The sequence below is a fragment of the Symphalangus syndactylus genome, chromosome 17, assembly GCF_028878055.3.
Source record: "Symphalangus syndactylus isolate Jambi chromosome 17, NHGRI_mSymSyn1-v2.1_pri, whole genome shotgun sequence".
Classification (NCBI taxonomy): Eukaryota; Metazoa; Chordata; class Mammalia; order Primates; family Hylobatidae; genus Symphalangus; species Symphalangus syndactylus.
The window spans coordinates 35602070-35626941 of record NC_072439.2 but is presented as its reverse complement, the minus strand read 5'-3'; the positions used below and the strand labels follow the sequence as shown (position 1 = coordinate 35626941).

General features: G+C 48.2%; 2 long non-coding RNA genes across 3 annotated transcripts in view; one reads left to right on the top strand and one right to left on the bottom strand.

The window, feature by feature from the left end:
- On the bottom strand, positions 1 to 10663 carry LOC134733047 (uncharacterized). The gene is made up of 3 exons (XR_010116635.1): positions 10358 to 10663; positions 3924 to 4582; positions 1 to 509 (listed from the first exon to the last, which is right to left on the bottom strand). It is a non-coding gene; the product is annotated as an uncharacterized lncRNA (long non-coding RNA).
- LOC134733045 (uncharacterized) overlaps positions 4693 to 24872 on the top strand; it is a 132780-nt gene continuing 112600 nt past the window's right edge. The window contains exons 1-2 of one of the 2 annotated variants that reach the window (XR_010116632.1): positions 4693 to 4746; positions 15381 to 15561. This is a non-coding gene — a long non-coding RNA (uncharacterized lncRNA). Of the gene's footprint in view, positions 4747 to 9646; positions 9783 to 15380; positions 15562 to 24872 lie in introns of those variants that run through there. The other variant, XR_010116633.1, reaches the window with a different exon arrangement.

Below are 24872 nucleotides of genomic sequence, written 5' to 3'. Positions count from 1 at the left end.
TGGTTGTGGCCTGTAGGGTATGGTTTTATTTCAGGAGCTGCAGCTGACACAATGGGAAGACCCCTGCGCTGAGAACCAAGAAGTCGTGGGTTCTGGTTCTGGCTCCAGTTATCAGCTGGGACCCTAGGGAATGTCACAGAGGAGCGTGGCTATCATCTGCTATACCATGAAGGAAAAGCCACAGGGTCCTTCTGTGCCACAAGCCCCAGTGCTAGGAGAATGAGAAATGGAAGGGAGGCTGAGGAGGGTGATGGCATTTCAGGGACTAGAGAGCTTGAGAAGGGATGCAAGGATTCCTGAATTCAGAAATTCATGAGTTCTTGCTTGAGCTAAAGATGTCCCCAGCCTAGGGCAGCCCAGCCTGGCCTTGCCTGGATTCCAGACAGCACCCAGGGCCGATGTCTGGATCTGTAGGGAGCGCTGTTCTCTGCCGCCCTCCTGTGGCCGCTGAGCCCTTCGCAGGTCGCTGCTAAGATTCCGCTCCTCCGCAGAGCCGCGTTCCTCGCCCCCTGGTGGAAACTGCGTATATTACAAGAAGAGATCTTGGGTTTCTAGCCGCAGCTTTCCCCCAACAGTTTCCCTAGTTTTGGAGGCATCCACAACCTCTTCAAAGCTGGGAAGGTCTTCCAGAGATTTAACACTCCATACCTTTGCCTGAAGTTTTAAGTTCTGGTTTTGGAAAGTGGATAGTGGAGACAAGGGGCTGAGATTGAACAGCGGGCAATTTCTCTTCTTCCTCTTTGGGTTTCATCCTACAGCCCTGTATTCCTAGGGTCGCTCAGAGTTTTAAAATCAGGGTCTGGTGACATTCCTGGAGAAAATGGATCTGGAGTAGACCACGCATTGTGCATCTGGGCTTCTTGGCAGTTGCACTTGAGCGCAGTCCGTCAGTGTTCGCAGGGAGATGGATTGGCAGGAGCCAGGAGGCAGGAGGCAGGGATGATGGAGGGAGATGGCATATTTGACAGATGCTGACAGGGCTCGTTATTTGCTAGCTCTGGAATCCCCTCCCACCCACCAGGCTGCCCTTGGCCCTCCCCTCCCTGCACTCAATGCTCATTAGTGATTGCCTGTCTTTGGGGGAGAAACCCAGTGGGCCAAGCTGCGTGGGGGTGGGCAAGGGAGGGAGAGGAAGAGGAAGGGGCAGGGACACAAGGCAGATGCTGGAGGAGTCGTGGTTGGAATGACTGGGATTTGGAGCTGGGATCTGATGATTACTGGGGTGCTTGGAAGGTGTGGCTGGGGATATTATCCAGGGGCCAGATACTGAGTTACTGGGGGTGGTGGGTCAGGAGGTATATTAAAAGGAATTGAGTTCCACTGATTTAGGCACTGATTTGGGGAGAACTGATAAAATAGGAGCTGACCATTTTACTGGGGACTTACTATGTACAGGGTAGGTCTACAGGTGCTATGAGGGGATAAAAGAGGCACGCCACCTATTTCCTGCTCCCCTTCCTGTGTTTTGAGACCTGCCACATCTCCCTGCACTTGTTGCTCCATGTGTGTCTGAGGGATGCAAGGTGCTGCTGGGCTGGGGATGCGGAGACAACTCTCTCAAGCAGTTTGTGACCTTCCCACATCCCCTTCCAGTAAAGCTCCTCCAGTCGGCTTCCCACCTCTCCTCTCTTAGAATGTACAAGACACGTAGATATCTGGGTGGGAGAGGGGGCCCTTGGGTGCCCTCCCAGAATTTCCAGTGGCTCCCAGTGGAGGAACTGGGTTGGGGGCAGGGGTAAGCCATACTATCCCAAGAGGCCAGGGGAGCAGGCAGGGAGGGGATCTCCATTTGGAGTGTGGAGAATGTTCGATGAGGAGGAGAATGCTGCAGTCGGAGCCCGCACTGCATCCTAATCAGCGCTGCGGAGGCTGTGCCGCGGGCCGTCAATCTTCCACACAAAGGGCCGCCCGCCCCCTTCCCTCTCCAAGCCCTCCGCGCCAGCGCCCCCACAACTCCATCCCCATCACTGCGGGGCAGGAAAAGAGGCAGAGAAGGGGGGAGACGACGGACACACAGACAGGGACAGAAAGACCCAGTAAATTCAAGCCAAGATGGACAGAGTGGGACCCATAAGGCACAGTGGTTCCCAGCACTCTGGAGATGAAGAGAGACGGACAGAGGGAGCAGAGACACTGCCGAGTGGAAAGGGAAAGACAGAGGAGAGACAGACCTAGAGACAGGACAGAACCAAGACAGAGGAGCATCCAGAGAGCAGACAGAAAGATCGAAGACTCACACAAGGACAGAGCCACCCAGAAACCAGCCATAGCAGAGCAGCCACGGACACAGAGGCATGAGAAGGTCCCAGGCCCAGGGAGAAACTGAAAGCCATGTACCCTGAGCCAAAGGCACACTGACCCAGGGCCAGGGCCAGGGCCGATAATATACCAGAAGTGTATCAGTAGACTGAGAGAAGCAGAGAAGGGGAGGGAGAAGATGGGTTTCCAAGGAGAAAGGAAATGAGAGCGATGGTGGGGAGGCAGTGAGATGGGGATTCTGGGTTGAGGGCTCTGCTGGCCTTCCAGGGCCTGGGACTCAGGTGGGTGGGGAGGCCCATATGTGTGAGTTTGTATGTGTGTGTGTGTGTTGTGTGTGTGTGAGCAGGAACCTGGCAATTCCAAGCTCTTCAAAATGCCAGAGTTGTCTGGTGCTGAACCAGACAGCCACACACCCTCCCTCTGCATGGACCACTTGGAGCAGTTATGGTGGGGTGTGGGGGAGAGAACAGAAGAAAGATGGAAGTTAGAGAAAGACTGAGAAAGAAAAAGAATGGCAGAGCCCCAGCAGAGATCAGAGGGAGAGAAAACGATATTGAAAAAGGGAGTGGAGAAATTGGCAGAGGACAGTCAGAGAAAGACAGAGGTGGAGAAAGAAATATGATGGAGGCAAGAAGTGTGCGTGTGTGTGTGTGTGTGTGTGTGTATAAAAGACAGGGAGCAGAGGGTGCCTCTAACTGCAGGAGGGCGAGAGGGGCATGGAGAGAGAGGGGGCTGTTGAGAGGGAGGCAGACTAAGGGGAAATAGGGAGGGAAAGCAGGCAGGGCACCTATCTACCTGGAGATGCTGGGCTGGAATCAACCCAGCATCATGTTTACCTGATGAAACAACCCTGCAGTGAGTTGGGGAGGCAATCAATGAGTTTTTCTTTCTTTTTCTTTTTTAGGGTGACCTTGTCATTTTCTTTAAGTACAAAGAACCTATTCCAATGCATGCTATCTCCTTTAACATAGCAGGTTTCAGCAGCTGCTGCAGGTGCCTGGGTCATTCCTGGCAATTTCTCTTTGGGGATCACCTTTAGAGCCTGCAGTATAGCTCTGAGCATCTGCACCAGAGGCAAATTTGTATCCTTTAGGGGTAGATCTAATTTTTGAAAACAGCCTAAGTGTTAGGAATCAAGGCTGGAGAATCAGGTGAGGACCCAGCTGGGGAGCAGTATATCCAGTTAAAAAGAAGGTGAAAATGGGAAGACATAGAGGAGGGTGTGCCGTCCTCTAAAGTGGCTCTGAAAGGCCATCCTGAAGGGGAACCTTGCAAGATATGACAGAAGGAGATCTTCCAGTGGCTGCTTGAGGGCCAATTTCATTTTTCTGTCTGTTTGTTAAAACCGAGCAGTAATGCTCCCAGGAGCATTCACAACCTGGCACTGGAGGGATAAGGCCTGGCATCTGATGATCTTGGGCACAGTGGTGCTGGCCTTAGGGATCTTACAGTCCTCCTCCCTGCCAACATTATGTTTATAGGTGCAAAGTTACCCCGTTGACATTCACCACAGCAAAGATCAACAAGTGCAAATGACTAGGGCAAATTCAGAATCCAAGCCAGTTAGTTCATCAGGGAAGGCTGCTAGGAGTGGGGGAGTTAGAGAGGTGTGCAAAGAGAAACCCAACAGGGCATGGAATACATTAGGAGAAGAGCAGGAGTACCTCTGGCTGATAGTGCTGAGGTAGGTGAGCAAACCATAAATGAGGCTGGGGACAGCTTTGCTAGCCTGGAGCAACGAGCTGGATTCAGGAACCAGCCTGAAGGGGAATGGAAGGGGGCAGGTTTTGAAGTCAGGCTGGGTGATCTGACTTTGCTGAGAGAAACTGGGGCCCAATGGGGATGCACTAACGTGTCAGGTAGAGTGTGTGAGTGTGTGTGTTTGTGCACTCACACTTGTCTGGATAGGTGTGTACTTAAGTTTGCATGTTTTTTTCTGTGTGCGTGTGTAGGGGCATATACATCCAGGTGGCTTTGTGCCATGTGGCTTTGTACCCCAGGCTCTTGTCTATCCATCTGTGTGACTGGCATGTGGCTATCTATGCCTGAACGCATTTGTTCATTTGTGTGTTTCCATGTGGTCATGTGCGAATGGTATCTCAGTTGCTTTTTGTGTATTTTATTTGGCTACGTGTGGCGAAGGGCAGCATGTGTGTTTTGCGTGTGTGTGTGTGTGTGTGTGCGTGCTCGTGTCTGCAGGAGAAGTGGGGCCGGCAGGGAGCCCTGGCTACCCAAGCATTGCCGTCTGTCTCTCTCCCTCCACTGGCTCCATCTGCCCTCGCTGAGGTCGTGACAAGGAGGTAAACAGCAAAACGGAAAACAGCTACGGCGGGAGAAACAGGAACATTGTAAGCCCGGCGCCGACTCCCCCTGCGGAGGAGAAAGGGACATGAACAGCCAAAGGGACGGACACTCACACACACACACAGACGCACACACTCACTCTTGCGCACACAGGCTGCTCCGCGGACACGCTTCACGGAGCAGGTGTGCCCACGTGCAATACCCTCCTGACCCACAGGCCTCCGCACGCACAGGACACACACACACTCGCTCCTGGCCTCCCTCCCGCCGCCCCTCCTCTGAGCCCTGCTGCCCGGCCTTCCGCACCTCCCAACGCCTGCAGGGGTTGGGGGCGCTGGGGCTCGGGGGTCTCACTCGGACCTCGGAGCCAATCGCCAGATATGTAATGGCTCGTTTGGCTGTGGAAAGGGGTGTGCGTGGGTGTCCTCTCCTTCACTCTTTCCCCAGCCCCGTCGCCTCCCACCCCCCTTCCGGCCCGCGGCAGTTTCCGAAATCGCCCGGCGGCCGAGAATTCATTAGCGGGGGGCGGATGTAAATGCAGCGCGGTGGAACGTTTTAATTAGGCCTGAACAATAAACAAGCTAAACGAGGCGCGCAGGGCTCCCTGGCGGGCCCTCAGCCTCCTCCGCGCGGCGCGGACTCATTACGGCTGCAGCCAATTTCATGCCAGCGCCGAGCACTGGCTGGGCCGGGAGTGGGGTTGGGGGTGGGGGTGCGATCCGGGCCTGCAGGGTGCGGAGCGGGGGCGTCCCAGGGCGAGGGCAGCGGGCCGGTGCCCGCCCGCCCAGGGCCGCGGCTCCCGCATTTCTGCACCATCCACCTGACTTTTTCAGTGTCCTTGAGATGACGCTCCCTCCCCACACCAGAGCGGCCGGCTGGAGCGTCTAGGTTGCTTTTTAGGGTCTCTCTCCCGCCTCTTTTCCTCCCCCGCTCCCTCTCTCCTTGCGGCTGACTCCAGCTCCCCCTCGGTGCCCGCAACCCTCCTTTCCTCTTTTTGCCGCAGTCTCCGTCTCTCTTCCACAGGGTCTCTCCCTCCCCCTCTCCCCGTGGTTGTCAGACTTTCTCCTGGACTTTCTCCGCCCTGCACCGCCCACCCCGGATGCCGAGCGTGGTAGACTCTACAGCCGGGCTCCTCGCTGCCCGCCGGCGCTGCCTACACACCCCTTGGGCTCCCCTCCAAGGTCCCCTCCGCTCGCCCCTCTGCCCGCTGCCGCCGCCGCCTTCCAGGCCTCTCCCTGCCGTCTGTCTCTTTCTGCCTGGGTTCTTCCTTTGGGCCGTCTACCCTCGGGTTTCAGGTTGGGCATTGCTCCCGCACCCTACTAATTGGGGCTATTCTGGACCGATCCAACCAGCGAAGTCGAGTTTGGCTCGTTTCCTTCTCTCCCTTTTTTGCGAAGCTGCAGACATTGCTTGCTGGCCCTCCAGCTCTGCCAGGACTTCCCTGGTTCTAGGTGGCTGTGGGTCTGTGGCTAAGTTTGAATCCCAGCCCTGGGCCTCACCATGTGAGTCTTAACCTGGGCTTGCTCAGCTGTAAAATGTAGGAAATAATTTTAGGTGCTTCATGTTGTGGGAATTAGCGCCGTGATAACGAGTGTAACATGCTTGGCACATGGGACTTAGTCTATTAGCCCTTCCCTTCTGCCTTTCCTTAATCTGCTCCTCTCCCTAGCCTGGAGTTTTCTTAAAGTGTTTTGAGGAGAGAAAAACCAAAGTCACAGACTTTATAGGCCCCCCAAAATTGAATATCAGAAATTGCAAATGGTTCAACCTAACAAATGCACTAGGCTCTGATTGCAAGAAGTGCTGTTGAGTGTGTACAAGAAGGGACGACCGGGATTGAACTGAACTGCAGAACAAAGGAAACCATGTGGTCTGGCACACTGGACTGAGCAAATTAAAACCTAAGGGACACGTCAACCTGCATTAGTCCTGCCTCAGCTGTATGGCTGCCCTCTTAGAGCTGCAGAGTCATGGGACTCTGTCCTCTTGGGGGCTGCAGTGGATCTAGGAGTCCAGCTCGCCCAAGACTCCTGCACCAAGGCAGGAACCAGACTCCTAGAACCTCATACCATCATACTTCTCTCCCATCTATACATCTGACACACACACACACACGTGCTTTGAGATTTTTAAAGGCAAATTGCAAAGTGTGGGCCTGGAATTCTGTCTCTGCTTGAGTTTCTTTCCCTAGTTCCCTCCTGACTCCTAAGAAGCAGAATCAGCGAGTCGCACACCTTCCCCTGTGTGTGCTGCCCATTGTGTTGGGCACTGAGGGGAGATCTAGAGGGAGGAGCACAAATCCTGCCCTGTCGGAACTCCTAGGCTCATGGTAAGATGAGGCTGGTCGTCAAGACCAGCCAAGAGGCATGGAGCTCTGGGCACGCCCTCAACAAAGGCTTATCAGTCGAGTTGGTCAGGAGCAACTGGAACAAGTCCTGTGACTCTGGCATTGGGGAGACTGGGAATGACCAAATAAGAAAGGATGGAGGAAGATCTGAAGGAAGTCTAGGAGGGTCCCTAGAGGATAGGGAGAATGGTATTCATTTGGTTAGCAGGGAGCAGCAAAACTGAAAGAAGGGAACTAGCAAGTTAGAGCTCTCATCAGTGAAGTGCATTATCTTGGGGTAAGGGATGGCTAATGTGAACCTTGGAGGCAGATAGGGAAGGAATACATAGGGGTGTGTGTGTGTATGTGTGTGTGTGTTGGGGAATGTGTACTGAGGAGACCGAGGCGGGGAGGATGCAGGGCTTGGGAGGGCAGGTTTGCTGGGCTGCAGCAGAGAGCCTGGGCTGAGATGTTCTTGAAGACACCTGGGATAGGGTAGCAGTGGTGGTGGAGGTATAGGACAGCAACGTAAAATGTCCTGCTGTTGTAGCTCTACCGTGACCCTGGGCTGGGTAGGCAAGATGCTAGGAAGCCAGGCTGACTTCCTGGGCCCTGGTATGTCCTCGTGGGGCATGAAGATGAATGAGTCTGGATTTCACGGGCTAGTGAACCATGGCTAGGTGGAGACAGCTGCTCAGGCTATGAAATGTGGAGAGAGGCCTCCGGAGGTCCCCAAACAGAAAGAGGGAGGAGATAGAGCTGGGGACGGGGATGGGTAATGGGAAGATAGAAGGCTTCAGACCTCTTTTCTGGCTATCTCCTTTACTCACTCCTTTCATGGATTGAATTATTCATTTTAAAGCTAAAAAATCTTCAATAAATTATCTAGCCTAGACTTTCACCTTCAAAGGGTTCGATATTACTTTCCCATTTCACAGATGAGGCTACACAAGTTAACCAACTTGATCGAGATCTCCCAGGCAGAACAGGCTGAAAAGGGCATGAGGAAGCAGATTTTTTGCCCTGGGTAGGGGAGATGGGGGTTAATCTCTCCCTGTGCAATCAGGCTTTAAAATTGGCTGCTTCCCAGGACAGAACCAGCAGGAGTTGGCATCAGAATGCAGCAACTTGATTCCTGGCTACTTACCAGTTCCGTGACCTGAGGCAAGTTACTTAACCTCTCTGTGTCTTTATTTTATTATCTATAAAATGACAACACTAATACTTGCTCCCGTGGCTTGTTACTGGGAATAAAATGAGATTTATGCAAAAAGAACTGTGTACAGTTGAATCTCAGTTTATTAGGCTTTAAAAATCATCTTCCTCTTTGATATCATCCCAGCTTATTCTCTTCATACCTGCTAGGGACATCAGTCTTCCTCCTCCCAACCCCTTTGCACTCTCTCCAGCCTCTCAACCTGGCATTTACTTCCCTCTGATCTTGCTTCATACTTTCAATCTCTGTTTTCACTCTCCTATGCATGTTTCAGCACTAAAAGGATCTGTTTACACTCTACCGATTTATATGCTGAATTTTTTTTCTCTGCTTCGGTTTCTTGTCTTTTGTGTCTTGCTTCTCACATCCCAGAGAGCAAGACCCTGTCCTCTCCTGCCTTTGCACTCCTTCCCTCTCTCCAGGACCGGGTTCATAGGGTGCGTCCAAAGAATGGACACGAGGCGCAGAGAGGTTAAGATAAAACAGGAGAGGGAGGGCTTGGGGAGAAGCCACCAAGCTGCATGCAGGGCTCTTAACCACATGCTATGCGATCCTTGAGCAGGGCATTTGCCAAGATCTGGGGAGGGAAACAATCATCTTCCTCATGGGGTGAAGGGTGGGATGGGAGTTATTTTCCTAATGTTTAGAGAGGCTTTTTTGTCCCATGATGTGGGACACATCACCTGGAGGCCAATCCCCCAGAAAAAGAATAGCAGTTGAGAGACGGCTTTCCTTTTCCCGTTTGGGGTGTGTGTGTGTGTGTGTGTGTGTGTGTGGTAGGAAATGTGTTGTTGGAGATTCTATATCATTTCATTTGCCCTAGCATTTACCAACCCTAACTCAAAGGAAATCCTTTCTAAAGTCTATTCTACATTTCTTTTGCTGACAGTAAGCCCTCCTCTTTAGTGGAGGTATTATCTAAAGTCCAGGATCTGGTTCAATGTCTTTTGTAAAAGATGTGTGTATGTCGGGGAGGGGAAAGTAAAAGATGGAACTTGAAGAAATGGAATGACCCAGCTCCTGGCTTTAATTACACATAAGCCCTGAACATTCTGAACTTTATTAACCTCTTAAGTGTCCACAGGGGTGGGATGGACCTGGTGGGTTTTGCTTCCTGGTCCTCTCTGCAGGGCGTCTCTGGAGGGTCCCCTCTCTATGCTCTTTGCCCATCCCAGCCTTTGGCTGCACACCATTTCTCCTGGCCTCAGGTGGTGCTATAAATCACCTCTCCCAGAAAGGAGGCTACCACCTGCCTATCCAGTCCATGTCTCACCAGCTGTCTTTATCTTGCCCAAGATCCTCTGGTTCTTCCTTCTCTGCAAATCCCATTTGCTTTCCCTAGCACCACTTTTTTGGATAACCTGATTAGCTGTTTTGGAGAGAGGGGCTCTTTTTGCGGGGACCCCCTTCTCCTCCTAAGTGTCTTACTAATTACAAACAGAGAAAGCCTGGTCTGTGAAGTTAGCCTGCCCCCAGCTCCCTGGCTTGGTGGAGGGAGCCAGGAGCTAGGGGATTTAAAGTGCAATTTCCTGTACCCTTTTCATTTCCTGCTGGGGGTTGTGGAGAGCAATAAGCAAGGTGGGTGGCAAGGGCCAGAAGGACGGGCCAGGTGGGGGATGGGCTGGGGGAGCCTTCCCTTCAGGTACTCTTCTACCATCCCCTTTTCTGGCTCTCGAGGTGAGTTCTTTGGAGATGAAGCACCTGCTAAATGAGGACCTGGAACTCCTTACAATCTCCCTCTTACCTCCCCAAAGTAAGGGAACGGAGTAGAGAGGAGTGGGAAATGATCCAGGGCCGATTATTGTAATAATAGATGATACCACAGGAAGGAGCCTTGGAAATCAGTTGGATCCCTTGAGGTTTTATTTTAAATAGAGATGGGGGTCTTGCTATGTTGCCCAGGCTAGGTCTTGAACTGCTGGGCTCAGGTGATCCTCCTGCCTCGGCCTCCCAAAGTGCTGGGATCACAGATGTGAGCCACTGCACTTGGCCTCCTTCAGGTTTCAGATGAGGAAATGGAGGCCTTGGACAGGGCAGGTAACCTGCCCAAGGTTATGTATGTAAGTGGTGAGCTGGTGTGGCTGGGATTTAGCTAACTCTCATGATTCATTGTTTGGTGCTCTTTCCTCAGTCAGAGTCAGAGTGGGCTGTGGGTCAGTGATGTGCGTGTGTGTGTGTGTGTCTGTGTGTACTGGGGAGGGGGGATTAGATGGGAGGAAGTGGGGTAGGGAGCAGGGGATCTGGGGAGGTACCTGGATAGCAGGGGACTCCGGGTCCTGAAATGTTCACTGTTTCGTAGGTCCTGTAGAAGAGCGCAGGGAAGTCCTGACTTAGGGAAGCTTTTGTGAGCTGGCTCAGGAAACAGATGTGTGGAAAAAAGGAAGGGAGAGGGAGGAACTGTGGCCCTTGGAAACTATTAGCCCCACATCTCTTCTTCCCCTCTCCACAGTCAGAGGTGGATGAGGTGGGGGAGGGGGCATGGCAGAGGACAAAGGAGCCAATTATTGAGTGAGTGGATTAATTGATTAATTGTCCAGAAGCTTCCAGTGCTCCCCAACAATGACATCCCCTCCCCCGACCCCAGTCAGGCATGGCCTCGGTTGGCCTGGATTATTAATTAGGGCTTGAAGTCATTTAACGATGATTTCATTATCGACGTGCTGTCCGTCTCGGGCTCAGCCCGGTTGCCAGGGCGACTCTGATCGATTGCCTTCCGGTCTTCTTGGCTTGGCCGGCTGCTTCCTTTCTGGAGCCTGGCTGTTGGCGAGCACTCCCTAGCGGCCCCCTCTGGTATTGCAGAGCTTCCCGGTTGCCGGCTTGAGAGACTCAGGCCAGGAACAGAGATCTACAGCTGCCTTGGGGGTCTTTCAGCTACTGACTGACCTAGCTGTTGCCTGGGTACTGGCTTTTCTCCTTTTCTCCTAGGTTGTGAAGTCCTTCTGATTCTGTCCCCTGGCCTTCTACCCATACCCCTATGGGATGGGTGTAGGAATAGGTAGAGACCTCAGTTGTTTCCTCGCAGCCTTTCAATTTGCCTCTGGGAGGCCCAAATAAGCTGTGATAAAGTTCTTCCTGCTGCTAAGCAGACTCCTTAGGCTCTGGCTATCCTGGGACATCTGGCCTCTTGGACCTTGCATGAGGCTGGGAGGGAAGGAGTGGGGACAATTTCCCTTCAGATTGCCTGGGTTAATGTTCTTAGGGTCTTCCCCGGCCCTGAGGGGAGCTGGGGGAGCTGGTCTTTGCAGAGCTCAGCTACTTCCTGAGCCTCAAGAAAGCTTAGGGAAAAAAGGCAGGGTCCAGGTTGTCATGCTAAGTCTTAGGTCTTCAGAAACTTGGCTGGTTACTCTATCTCTGGTCCCTGAAAACCTAGATTCATGCACATTCACTGGTCTCAGGATCTCTACTCTATGCCTCAGTTTCTCCTTTCATGGGTTTCATGTATATATTTGTGGGGTCTGTTAGTAGAGAGTTGCTTGAAGGCATCGGTCATGGCTTCTCAGTAGGTGTCTACATTGTTGACCCCAAAGTAATGGGCGTCACTGGTGTCTTATCTCCCTTATCCTTTGCATGCTGCTAATTTCATTCTCAAATGCAGATCTCTCCTCAGTCCTTACCTCTCTTTACTCCTCTCCCCTTGACCCCTGATCAAAGACTGTCCCCAGCACCCTCCCCAGAATGTGCCTCCCTTGCCTGCCTGCCTCTATTTCTCCTCCTCCTCTGCCCCACTTCCCCTTCTACTGGTTGTGCCAGGCTGCATTAGCTCTGAAAAATTAAGAGCTGGGCTTCAGGCCTCTCTGGACTGCAGCATTTTGGGGACAGGAAGGCAGGTTGGGTTGTCATGTCCATGTAGGGGTCTCTGTGAGCCCCCCAGGTTGGCTCTGGGAGAGAGCCTGGGGGCTCTGGCAGCAGCCTCACCGTATCAGCTTTCTGGGCACATCTGCCACCAAGCAGCACCTGAGAGGGGAAGCAGCTCAGCAGCGAGCTGAGTGAGATTGAAGAGGATCATAAAGAAAATATATATCCCCCTCCCTGGCCTCACTCCCTCCTCCTGCTCTACACTTGCCTCCTTCTCTCTCTTTGTCTCACTCCCTCCCCCCTTTTCACTGCAACCCTGTTTTCTTTGTTCCTTCTTTGCCTCTGTCACCCTCATCTCTGTCAGGCAGGTCTGTCTGTCTGTCTGTCGGCATTCTCTCTATATCCTTGACTCCAGATATTTTTTGGTCTGAGTTTTTCTAGGACTGTGTCCACCATCAGCCCTTCTCTCTCCCTCCCCGCTTCCCTCCCTCAGTCTCGGAGGGTCTCTCATACCATCACGTCTTTATGAGTTTCACTGTGTGTGCCTTTTAGTCTCTCCATCCACCTCCCCTCCCATCTGTCTCGTTTGGCTGCCTCCCCATCGCTCTTCGCGTCTCTCTTCCCATCTCTTGCCCTCCCTTCCATCTCTCCTTTTTGCTTCTCTTCTCCCTGTCTCTTTCAGCGTCTTCTCCTCTCTGTGGCTCACACCCCTGCCTGCCTCTCATCTTCCCCCCTCCCACCCCTCAAGGTTCAGATACTTCATGCGAAATCACCTGGATGGGCTCCAACTGTCAGGGTCCCCCATTCTGTACCCCCTTCTCCCAGGGAGATTTACAGCCCCAACTCGGCATCTTCTGCATTCCCCCCCAGCCCTGGGCCAGTTCTTTTCATTACCTGGTGATTATCTGGGGGCCCTGGCATTTCCCCCAGCCTCCCACCCTCTACCCAGCATGCAGTGAACAGCACAGAGAGAAAGGAGAAGGGATTGCTCTTGGGACCAGATGCAAGGACATGGAGACCCTCCCCCTGTGCCGCCCTTCTTTCCCTCAAGCAGATGCACATCTGGGAAAATCCCAGCTTGAGGCAGGGGGAAGACAGCTTAGGACTGTTGGAGCAGACATAAATCAAACACCCAGATGCCCCTCCCCTACTGTTCTGTCATTACAGCCATCCTTCCAATTCCTGCCTGTCTCCTTTGCCTCTAGGCATCCTGGCTCTGTAGTCTTGACTGGGGCCACTCATCCACTACCCAGCGTAGTGCCAGGCCCAAAGGAGGTGCTCAGTTAATGCCCTTGGTTCATGTCTAATAGAGAAGCACTGTGGCAAAATCAATGTGATGTTTAGGTTTTTCTCAGTTGGCAATTCTTTCTGAGATCTGGAGCAATTCTCTCTGCTCTAATTCCAATATTATGTCTTAGTATATAATTAGTATAGACTGTGCTTCCAGGGTCTTGCCTCTACCCTTCTCCTCCCCTCTCTCGCCTCCACCCCAGTCTTTCTTTCATCTCATTTAGGGTGTAGAGGATTAGCAGCCCTATTGAGTAAAGGCAGCAGTACCCCTTTCCCTTGAGACCAGTGGCTTCTTGAGCTGATCACTTGTCCATTCAGCCCTTAGTCTCTAGGCTGACTCCACCTATTCCGTCCCTGGGAGTCCAGTCTCGTCTGTTTGAAGATTGACATCAGGGAAGGAGGAGATACCTTCCTTTGGTCACCTGTTTCAGGGTCTTGGAAGCCCTACTGTTTGAATATCTCCATTCCAGAGAGCAGGAAACTCTGTAAGCAGGGACTATATCTTTTTCATCTTTATTTCCTCCATCACAATAATCAATGAGTAGTCAGTTAACATATGCTGTGAATGCTGAATGACTCTCTAAGGAGATCTCCCACAGTGAAGCCTAAACCATCTCCCTTTTAATTTTATCTCCGGGATGAGGGACAATGTGGGTAGGGGGATGAGAATTGGGGGATGATGGTAGAGGAACCCAGTAGGGGTGTTTCGAGAGAGACTGGGGGCCTGGTGCATCTATCCTTGTTGAAAGGGCTCCTGAGTGGAGGTTCTTTATCTGCACCTGGGACTGACTCTCACATTTTATTTTATCTTTTTTTTTTTGAGACAGAATCTGCCTCTGTCGCCCAGGCTGGAGTGCAGTGGTGCAATCTCAGCTCACTGCAACCTCCGCCTCCCAGGTTCAAGCGATTCTCATACCTCAGCCTCCCCAGTAGCTAGGATTACAGGCATAATCCACATCTGGATAATTTTTGTATTTTTAGTAGAGACTAAGTTTCGCCATGTTGGCCAGGCTGGTCTCGAACTCCTGGCTTCAAGTGATCCGCCCACCTCAGCCTCCCAAAGTGCTGGGATTATAGGTGTGAGCCACCATACCCGGCCCTGACCCCTGTATTTTCACAGGCAAGGCACCAACCCCTTCCCAGCCTCTCCTTCAACCAGTCAGGACCTCTTCCATATCCAGTACTCACTTGGCACACATACTTACTTCAAAATCCATTTCCTGGCCAGGCGTGGTAACTAACTAATGCCTGTAATCCCAGCACTTTGGGAGGCTGAGGCGGGTGGATCACAGAGGTCAGGAGTTCAAGACCAGCCTGGCCAACATGGAGAAACCCCGTCTCTACTAAAGATACAAAAATTAGTTGGGTGTGGTGGCTTACGCCTGTAGTCCCAGCTACTCGGTAGGCAGAGGCAGGAGAATCGGGTGAACCCAGGAGGTGGAGGTTGCAGTAAGCCAAGATTGTGCCACTGCACTCCGGCCTGGGTGACAGAGCGAGACTCCGTCTTAAAAAAATAAAAATCCATTTCCTGTTGCCTGGTCTCCAACCAAGCTCCATTTAAGCCTCCACTCCACTGTCTCTCCAAACTGGGTGCCCCTGCTTCTCCCATTGCCTGCCTCCGGCTTTCTTCCTGGATTCTGGGCTATGCCACCTCCTTCACACTGTTCCTCCCCTTTCCTAAACCCCCTTCAAAAGTTCCACTACTTCCAGCCTCCTTGGGGTCCCACTTCCTGCCCTCTCCCCCCACCAGAAAAAGACCATGGATAAGTGATTCCTCATGGTTATGGGGTTGGTAAGATAACTGAGACAGCCAGGGAGGAAGAAGGCTGAGCAGACTGGTCCTGGAGTGGTGCCAGTGTAGAACCCCTGAAGGCTTTGAGCAGAGAGCATTCCATGGTGCCAGGGCAGAGCTCTGGATTGAGGAGTGCAGACCAGAGGCCTTGTGGGCCTGAGGAGGGTGGGTGAGTTTGCTGGGGGTAGAATGATTTGGGGCCTACATTCCATTCTACTCCAAGCCAGAAAACTTCAGTAGAGCTGGTCCTAGGAACATGTAAGCTAGGGGAGGTTATTTCCTAGCCTTCGTCCTCCACCATCCTTCCCTCCTTTTTGCATGCCCCCATTCCTGGCTTTCCCTTCTGGCCTGGTTTATTTATTTAGGGCTTGCTTTATTTATCTTTATCTCTCCCACAGGGCCCAGCACATGGTATGTGCACAGACATGTTGTTCGAATGAATGAAGATTTTCCCACCTGGGTCTGCTGCCTCCTTCATGTTTTACCACCTGGTGTCACTTCAGATTCTGAAACTATCTGTGGCTCATCTACTTAGGGAGGACACTGATGTGGACATTGCAGAATATCAGCTCCAGTTTGGTAAGGTGGTGCACAATGATGAGAGAGAGGACTTTGAGGGTTTTCTTCCTAGGTGCTCAAGTAGCTAAAAAAAAAAAATAATAATAATAAAATACAATAAAAAACAAGCAGTGGTGGGAATTACAGATTAGCTATAGGAGGAAAGATTACCAAATTCTGTTGGGATGTGGCTGCTAGTGGTCTTTAAAACACTGAAGGCAGGCTTGTCTCAGGTCCCAAGTATATTGCAAATGAGCCAGCACTAAATAAACCTTGAAACCTGATGGCTCTATTCTCTCTCTTGGAATCTATTAATTTTATATACATGATAGGCATATTTATTGATTGATAAAGGCTTAGCGGAGAAGCCTGAAATAGGACGGCCTTCCTTGGTCTCCAAGAGGCAGTTTCCTTCTATCACAAAACATGTTTAAAGCTCTTTAATTTTGAAGGTCCTTGGAGTCTTAAATTGTTCCCCACCTCCCACACACATACACTTTCGGCAATACCCCCAATACCAGAAACCCAGACAACACCTATTCATGTATGACACCTGAGTTATTAACTATATGTGGCAATAGTTTAATTCTGGGTTCACTTTCTCTTGCTGTCCAGTGCTCTAGGAAAACATCTCTATTATCAGTTAACATGTGAGTCTCCAGAAGGCAGACTCATTTCAATCTTAGTTTAAGCAAAATCATGTGGAAAACCCAATTTCCTTTAAAAAGTATATTCCAAGTTAATAAAAATAATTTTTGATTTTTTTTTTGGTTTGTCTTTGTCACTTTTTCTTTTTTTTTTTTTTGAGACAGGATCTCACTCTGTTGTTTGGGCTGGAGTGCAGCGGTTTGATCATGGCTCACTGCAGCCTCTAACTCCTGGGCTTAAGCGATTTCTCTGCCTTAGCCTCCTGAGTAGCTGGGAACACAGATGCATGCCACCATGCCTGGCTAATTTTTTGTATTTTTAGTAGAGACAGGGTTTCACCGGGTTAGCCAGGATGGTCTCGATCTCCTGACCTCGTGATCTGCCCACCTTGACCTCCCAAAGTGCTGGGATTACAGGCTTGAGCCACTGTGCCCAGCCTAAATCTCTAATCTTTTACACCCTCCCTGGCTTTTCCCAGTTCCTGTTGTGATTCTGTTTGGAAAATCTAATTCTGATTGATTCTGGTAGCCCATCTAGTTTCTGAAGAGCTCTAGAAGCAGAAGCCCAGGTTTTCTGATTTGTCAAGTTGATAATCTTTTTTTGGTGTGATAGAAATGTTAAGAGTTTCCAAAATTGGATTCTGACTAAAACTAAACCTGTGAATGTGTCAAATCTTGAATGAAGAGACTCGGATTTAACTCTGCCATTTCTGAAGTTGTCCCAGAGAGGCTCAGAAAAGCCACCTTATTCACAACCGTTCCGAAATGACACCAGATAATAGGAAGTATACGTAGCCTCTAGAGACGCTTTGGATGTCTGATTATTTACCCAAATCATAGCACAATGGTACTAGTGTAGTGTCTGCATGTAGCTGGGACTGCATAATATGGAGGGAAGAAAGCAAAAATGTTTTGGTCTGTATCTAGATGAATTTTGTCTACATCTGGATAGATTTTGTCTATATCATTTTGGTGTACATTTGGCCTCCAGTGGTTTGGTCTACATCGGAATGGGTTTTCTTGGAATTTGGCCTCTGCCCAGCTAGAATGAGATTTAAGAGTTGCAGTGCTGGGGTGGTAGGGTAGGTAGGTGAATTGGAGGAGGTGGCTGTGTTTCCCCTTGGTCTCCTGAGCAGTTTGGGGGCTGTCATAGTTTTCAAGTTCAATACTTGGTTGAGCTAGTAATATTTATTGCAGAATTATAATTTCTAGCCTAGTGTGTGAACATAAAACAATTTCCACCCTAAGGAGTTTTTATTTTAGATAGGGAGACAAAGTATTCTCTCAAGTATCATTCAGACAGAATGCAGGACACAGAAAGTTCACAGGTGTGGGAAGATGCCTGGTAAGCAGTTTGGTGGGGTCATTCTCAGAAGACTCCTGGGAGATAAGCTTGGATATTTATTTTCTTTAGTATGAGCTAGATTTGGTTACCCTAGCTTTCTTTCCAACCTTTTAGGGAAGCCATCTCAGCTTTACTTCTCTTTCCCTGTGGAGAAGTAACACACTTATTAGTGCTGAAATTGTTTCTTTCTATTTTCCTTTTCAGCACAGACCAAGACTGAGAATTATTATTATTATATTTTGGTATTTAGATTTGTATTAGAATCTGTAGTAAACATTTAACTGGATCTATATAGTTGAGCAAACTGGATTTACTGGTTCAAAGCATATGTAGAGTTTATTTTTATTTTTTTTTGTTTTTGATGGGAGGCATGGAAGGAAGGCCTAAGTGAGGTTTGATTTACTGGCTCATAGCAAAGCTTCTCACCACCATGAAGATGTAGATTGAAGTGATGTTTCCCAGGGAAACCAAATCCCCATATGGAGCAGTTACCTCCTCTTCCATGAAGGTTTATCAGACTGACCTGAGGTGCAGGGAAGATACTCCCTAATCTTGCCAACACTGGAAAATGAAGCCCTTCCTGCTCATATCTTCTGTCAACTATGATGTCATCTGGGATCTTGGCATGCCCTTGCCTCTGATATAAACATTTTTCTGTGTATTTCTGATTGAGGATTATACATTTCAGTCCATGGTTTACATATCTTTTACTTATTTTGAGGAGTGGGGAAGTAGCCACAAAATCTCTTAAATGTAAGCTCCCAAAGAGGGGAATTCTTTATTTGCCACCATTTGTCTTGCATTGTGTGTGAGTGTGTGGTGATTTGGTGGTCGTGGTGGTGGTAATAATTTAGGGAAAAAAGACATTACTTTTGCTTGAATTCCTTTGCAAAAGGAATCATTTTGGTGCTTGAATTTTCTAATTTGGAATTTGTCTTTGGATTCACTTACACTTAGCTGAAATCTGATTTTCAGTAGTTTGAATCTAGCCTTTGTCACTTAGAAACTTTTAGTGGTATCCACTTGAGGGAAACACCAAACCATATAGAGATCATCCAATTTCTCACTGTAGACCCAATCCAAACTAAACAGAATGCATCTGTGAACTTATTTATAGAAGTATAGGACAAATGGTAGTAAACAGAGAAAATTCTCTTTCCTGGGAGCTTACAATATAAGTGTACTTCACGGACACTTCCCCATCTTCCCAAAACAAAGGAAAATCCTATTCTAAACAATATTCAACCATTTGATTATTGGAGCACCCCTCCTTTCTGCAGTCTAAGCTGAGATTTCTTTATTGCAGTTTGAGTATCACACCAGGTTGCCTAATGCCAAAGTATTAGGTGACTTGTTTTCACAATTAAGTAAAGCAATGAAAGTAATAAAACTGTATTGTTCGTCAATTTGGTCATTGGACATCAAGGGGATGACACTGGAGCCAATAGTAAGTGTCACAGATAACGTCCTTAGTCCTAGCCAGTTTGGGTTACTTCTTTTGCATTTTCACTTTGTGGTGTGGAAGAGACTTGGACCTGCATTCTTGTTTCATTATCTCTGACGTCACCACATTGGGCTGTAGATCATGGGGTGCTCCCTTGGCTGTGGCCAGTTAACTCTGTACCTCAGGCTTCAGCTGGGGAAGGACAGGCAAGCTGAAAGCGTCATCAGGCAGGAGCTGTGCTACTTTGTTGCACCTAACCATCTACCACTGCTACCCTCTTCCCTAACCAGGCGTTTTCTCAGTGCAAAGTTCTAGGCCAGTGAGTTATGCCATTCTGTCCTAAAACCTCCTGTGCAAGAGACTCATATTCACTGCCAACTAATCCAAAGGAAGGGGGAGCAGAGGAGGTCAGTCTGATGGAGGAGGCTGGGCACATAATCAAGGCACAGACACTGGCAGTGCAGCAAGGAAAGAAGTTAGGAGCAAATGGACAGAACTCTGGACAGTAATGAGGGGACGAGAGCAGGCAAAGAGGGCATAGCGGAGAGGTCAGATATCTGCAGGTGTGGTTAGAGATGCTTCCTGAAGGAGAGGCTTGTTGAACAGTTTGGAAAAAAGGTGTTCTAGGTAGAGAGGGACTGTCCGTGTGATGGTTGAGGTGATGATAGCAAGATGTTCATATATGGGGAAAGATTGGTCCTGTTCAAGCAAAGAGCCACAGAAAAGGTTAATAATAAGAGTAAGGGTTAGGGGAACAATGAAAAGAAAGATCTGGAAATACAATCTTAAAAGTTTGGATTTAACAGAGAGCAGAAAACTGCAGGTCTGGTAGGGAGAAGGTGTAGGGTGTGTGTGTGTGTGTGTGTGTGTGTGTGTGTGTGTGTGTGTGTTGCTTTCAATCCTTGAAGAAAGTGTCATTTTCCAGAAGGAGGGTAGAGGGCACTCACACTTCAGTTATCTGCTGCAATGCAGCAATCACGGTGAATGTGATTTAGGGCTGTAGCCTGCTTTAAAGAAGGGCAGCACTCTCTGATGGTTGCCGGGGTGAATCTGAGTGAGCTCTGTGAGGATCTCATTGTTTAGGGTTACCAATGCTAAAGGCCAGGAGGGTGTATCAAGGAGTATAGCAGGAGGCTGGGATGCAGTCTTTGCAAACTGTAGGAATCTACTAGATAGAGTTCTGGTGGGAAAAATGGCATGTCAGCTAGGTTGAATTCAGGCCTCGGATAATGATCCACATATATCTGAAACCAGTGATTTCAGCTGGGATTCCTTAGGTTTAATCCAAATTTTCATGCAATGCCCCTGAATAAAATCAGGATCCTTTGAGGCTGCTTTGTCAATTCCCTTGTCTTTGGCCATATCTGGGGCTTTCTTCCCTTGGAAACTGAAATGGAAAAGTAATTTATCTTCTCCATGGATTTTCCTATATTGATAGCATGTTGAGAAAACCCATTATTTCTTACCTCAAGTTCATATTCTTTAATAACCTTAAAAAAGAACGAGGCAATCTAAAAATAGAAAGGCTAAGAGATCAGTGTTGATGCTGGATATCCATTGGTCTTTCTGATTATTTCCATGAATGATTAATAAATATTAGAAATGCTCTAGTTGTCATGAGCTCAGAGCTAGACATGGACATGGGGCACACTAATACTTGTTTTTGATATTCTGCTAAGTAAGGCCTCTGGCTGTCAAGAACAACCAAACCAGACTGAACAACCTCACGTAGCTCAAATCCTTCTCCCCAGTATCACCATGAATTGCTAGCTCTGGAATGGGGTTAATCATATTTTAGAATGACTGACAAGCTGACATTTTTCTGGTACTGGGTTCTCCTGAGTTAAGGTTCAGGGATTGCCATTCTCTGGCAAACATCCCCCCACAGTCTGCTCCTGATTGGCAGCCAAGTCTGGGGAGCAAATGGCCAAGTGAATTAGAAAGCTTAAAAGATGTTTTGTTAAACCATCCTCATTAAACTTGTACCATCTGCCTTCCTACTCTCCTTTGTCCCAGTTGGGGCTGTTCTTCGTGACAGATGTTTCCTAACGGTGTGTGCCGGTAGCATCTGGAATCCTTAGGTGACTGCTGAGGTTTGGGAGGCCAAATCTGGAGGTGTGTAGATTGTCAGGGAAATTGCAACCATTTTCCTGCCATTGGGCTACCATAAAAAAAAATATCCGCTTCCCTTCCCACCACCCCATTTTCCTTTGGCCAGTGAAAATCAAGCTTTCATTTCTTTCTCTAGCACTTCCTAACCTGCACTGAAGATGATTTTTTCCTCTTAAGAATGAGGTAGTGAGTAGACAAGATTTGGAATATGATGAAAGAACAGTGTGATGGAAGAAGTCTCAGAGGGGTTACTTATATTTGGCATCTAGAGATCTTTTATCCTGTATTTTCCACTAAAAACCAAGCAAAAGGCAATGGGTTAAAGTTGTGGGAGTAGGAATTATAATTAGATGTAAAATTGTGTCTATGAACTATTGGAATAGTTACAGGGATGCTTTGGAATCTCCTTTCCTGGCATCTAAAAAGATTGTCTGGAGACATTTTGGCACCTGATTGGATTAGAATTTTAGCAGGAAATGGTTTAGATGGAACTTTCAGATTTAATGATTTCTCTGCTTCCAGCTCTGGCCCATCAGTGTCTATGGGGGAGGAAAGAGAAGGCATTGGCAGGGGATGACCTGGGCGTAAGGGTAAGAACTGGTTCAAATCCTCTTTTAATAGCCATGCCCTTAGACTCCTTGTTCTTTGTGGAGACTGGGTGCCACAGTAGGAAGAACATGGGCTTTGAATTCATGAAGAACCATGTTCAAATTCTAACTCTTCTTTTTACTGGCTATATGATCTCGAAAAAGTTATTTAACCTCTCTTCATCTTCAAGATCGAATAATAATACTTCTCTCCTTGAGTAAATAGGTGTTAAATGAAATAGCATATGGACCTTGCTTGCAGCTCAACACATTCTGGTTCCTTTCACGCCTCTTTCCACGTAACCCTAATTCTTGCACATAATTCTATCCCTGGTATGCCATTTGCCAGATATTTTGCTCTGTCTCCAGCCTCTGCATGTCTTCCCCAATGCTTCTTAGCATTCAAGCCTAGAGCTCTGATTTATTAATTTGTGTTAGTCCCACAAAATGGCAATAACAGTATGTACTTTTTATAACCATACTAACATGAGTCAAGGTTGTGGTTTCTTTCCAGGCATTTTTACTTGCTGACAATTTTGGTTGTAAATCAAAGACAAAAGAGTTCTATCTTCCCACCCACCTCTCTGATCTAGAGTTCTTGATTCAGGGCTAGATCATTCTCGATAGGATTTCCTTCCAATAAAAAAATGATGGCAAGTTTGTTTATAAAGATTATTCAGAGAAGAAAAATCCATAACCTTTACTGTTGGAATATTCTTGTTTTCCTCCCAACCTTTTAATTTGAAAAATATTAACCTACAGAAAAGTTGTAAAATAGTATAAATACCCATTCATTTTTCACCAAGATTGACAAATTGCTAATATTTTGCCACATTTGTGTGCTCTCCCCTTCTCTCTCATATATACATATATGTATATATATATACACACATATGTAAAACAGTGCCTATTCAAATTTTGCTAATTGTCCACTAATGTTTTTTTAGAGACAGGGTCTCACTGTATTGCCCAGGCTGGAGTGCAGTGGCATGATCACAGCTCACTGCAGCCTCTACCTCCTGGGCTCTGGTGAACTTCCTGCCTCAGCCTCCCAAGTAACTGGGACTACTGGCACATGCCACTATGCCAGACTAAAATTTTTTTTTTTTTTTTTTTTATAGAGGCAGGGTTTCACCATCTTGCCTAGGCTGGTCTCAGACTCCTGGGCTCAAGTGATCTGCCCTCCTTGGCCTCACAAAGTGCTAGGATTACAGGTGTGAGCCACTGCACTAGCTGAATAATTTTTTTTATAGTAAAATGTTTCTCCCTAGCCCTGATCCAATTCAAATTTATGCACTGTATTTTGTTATCATGCCTGTTTATTCTTCTTTAATCTGGAATCATTCCTTAGCCTGTTGTTCATAGCATTCACAGTTTTGAAGAGTACCGGTCAGTTGTTTTGTAGAAAGTCACTGGGTCTGAATTTGACGGGTTGTTTTCATCATTAGATTCAGATTAGGCATTTCTGGCACTTTTGGATTAGATAAGAACATTTTTAAAGACATGCCACGTAGACAGGGAACATGTCTTTCCCCTCCCTGTTGTGTTCTTAGCACCAAGCACAGCGACTGGCATATAGTAGGTGCTTAATACTTATTGAACGAATGAATGAATGAATGACCTAAAACTTTCACTGCCATGTAGGTCTATTATTTTTCCACCTGAAGAGAGAGAGAAGAGCAGCCTTCTCCTAAATCCTAGTTTCATTTTTATTATAAATCTTTGGGCCGAAAAGGCTAACCCAAGGCTTCTTTAATGAGACCACCGAGAAGGGAATATGAGGGAGGGACTATGGCCTGAGGGAAGCCACGGAGCTTCTGTTTACCCGGGGCGGGTGGTGGTGGTGTTCATACTGTGTAGAGACAGGAGGATGAACAAGGTGGTCCTCAGATGGAAAGAAAAATAGCACACAGAATCCTAGAGTACCTGGCCTGTTTTCTTACTGAGAAAAATTAGTCATTTACGTTTCCAGATTTGACCATACTTCCCTCTCCTAGCCCCCATTTGAATCCTAAGAATGCCATAGTGAAAATTGATTTCTGGCCCTCCTCCTCTCCCAGAGGGGACAACTCCATAATTCTCTCTTTCTCCACTCTCCATCCCCCTGCCCTCACCACACACAAGTGTGTATTTTCTAACATTTATAAACGGTGGTTGGGAGGCCATTCTCTCCAGATTATTTATTGTTGAGAAAATCTATAACTCCTTGGACTTCTCATTTTGATGTAGAAGCTTTCATCCCTGTCGCCTGGGGGAAGTGAGGTTATGAGAGGTACTCTCTGCCTCTCAAAAATGTGTTTTCAGGCTTCCCTTTGGGGCCCTTTCTCTCCCTAGCTCTGATCATCTCAGACATTTCTGACAATCCTTGCTGAGGCATCCAGGGCTTGGGACTGAATTCATCTATTTAATTTTGCAAGGCTGGTGAGTGCCTGATTCACATTGCTCCTGCCCCTTTTCTGAGAATCTACCTGCCTTTGTCTTTGCAGTCCTTAATTTCCCCAGTTTCTGGAAAAAAGTATCCTTCATCTCCATATCAGCTCTTGGTTATCAAGAAAAATGGAGGAGATAATCCAAAATAGTGAACGAGACAAAGATTATTTTTTTTTAAGTGATCGAATCCTGGCTAAAGATAATCCATAAAGTGAACAACCTGGATGAAAGTAATCCATCATGTTACTCTCCCATGGGTGGGTATATGGCATCTGGAGAGGGAGGCCGGTGGGAGAGGGCCTCAGCTTGTTTAGCTCTCACTTTGTTGTCAGAACCATGAGATGTCTGTGGAGAACTCTGCAGAACCCATTTCTATGCTGTATTTTCAAACTCTGGAGGAGGCCTGTTCCATAGTTTGAGAACCAAATACTTAGTTCAAAGAACATGACAATCAGTAGCCAATATGCAAAACTGCCACTTCATCTAGGGTTTCCATGATACCCAGTGTGAAATTCAAAGTCCTCACAGTGACTCTATGGCCCTCCATGAGTGATCGGCCTCCTGATTTCCCTCTGACCTCATCCCCTACTACTTCTTCCTATCTCACTCTGTGCCAGCCCAAGATGGTCAGGTGCCATTCCACACCCATCAGGATGGCTATTATTAAAAAAACAGAAAATAGCAAGTTTTGGCGAGAATGTGGAGAAATTGGAACCTTTGTGTACTGCTGGTTGACAGGTAAAATGGTGCAGCCACCGTGGAAAACA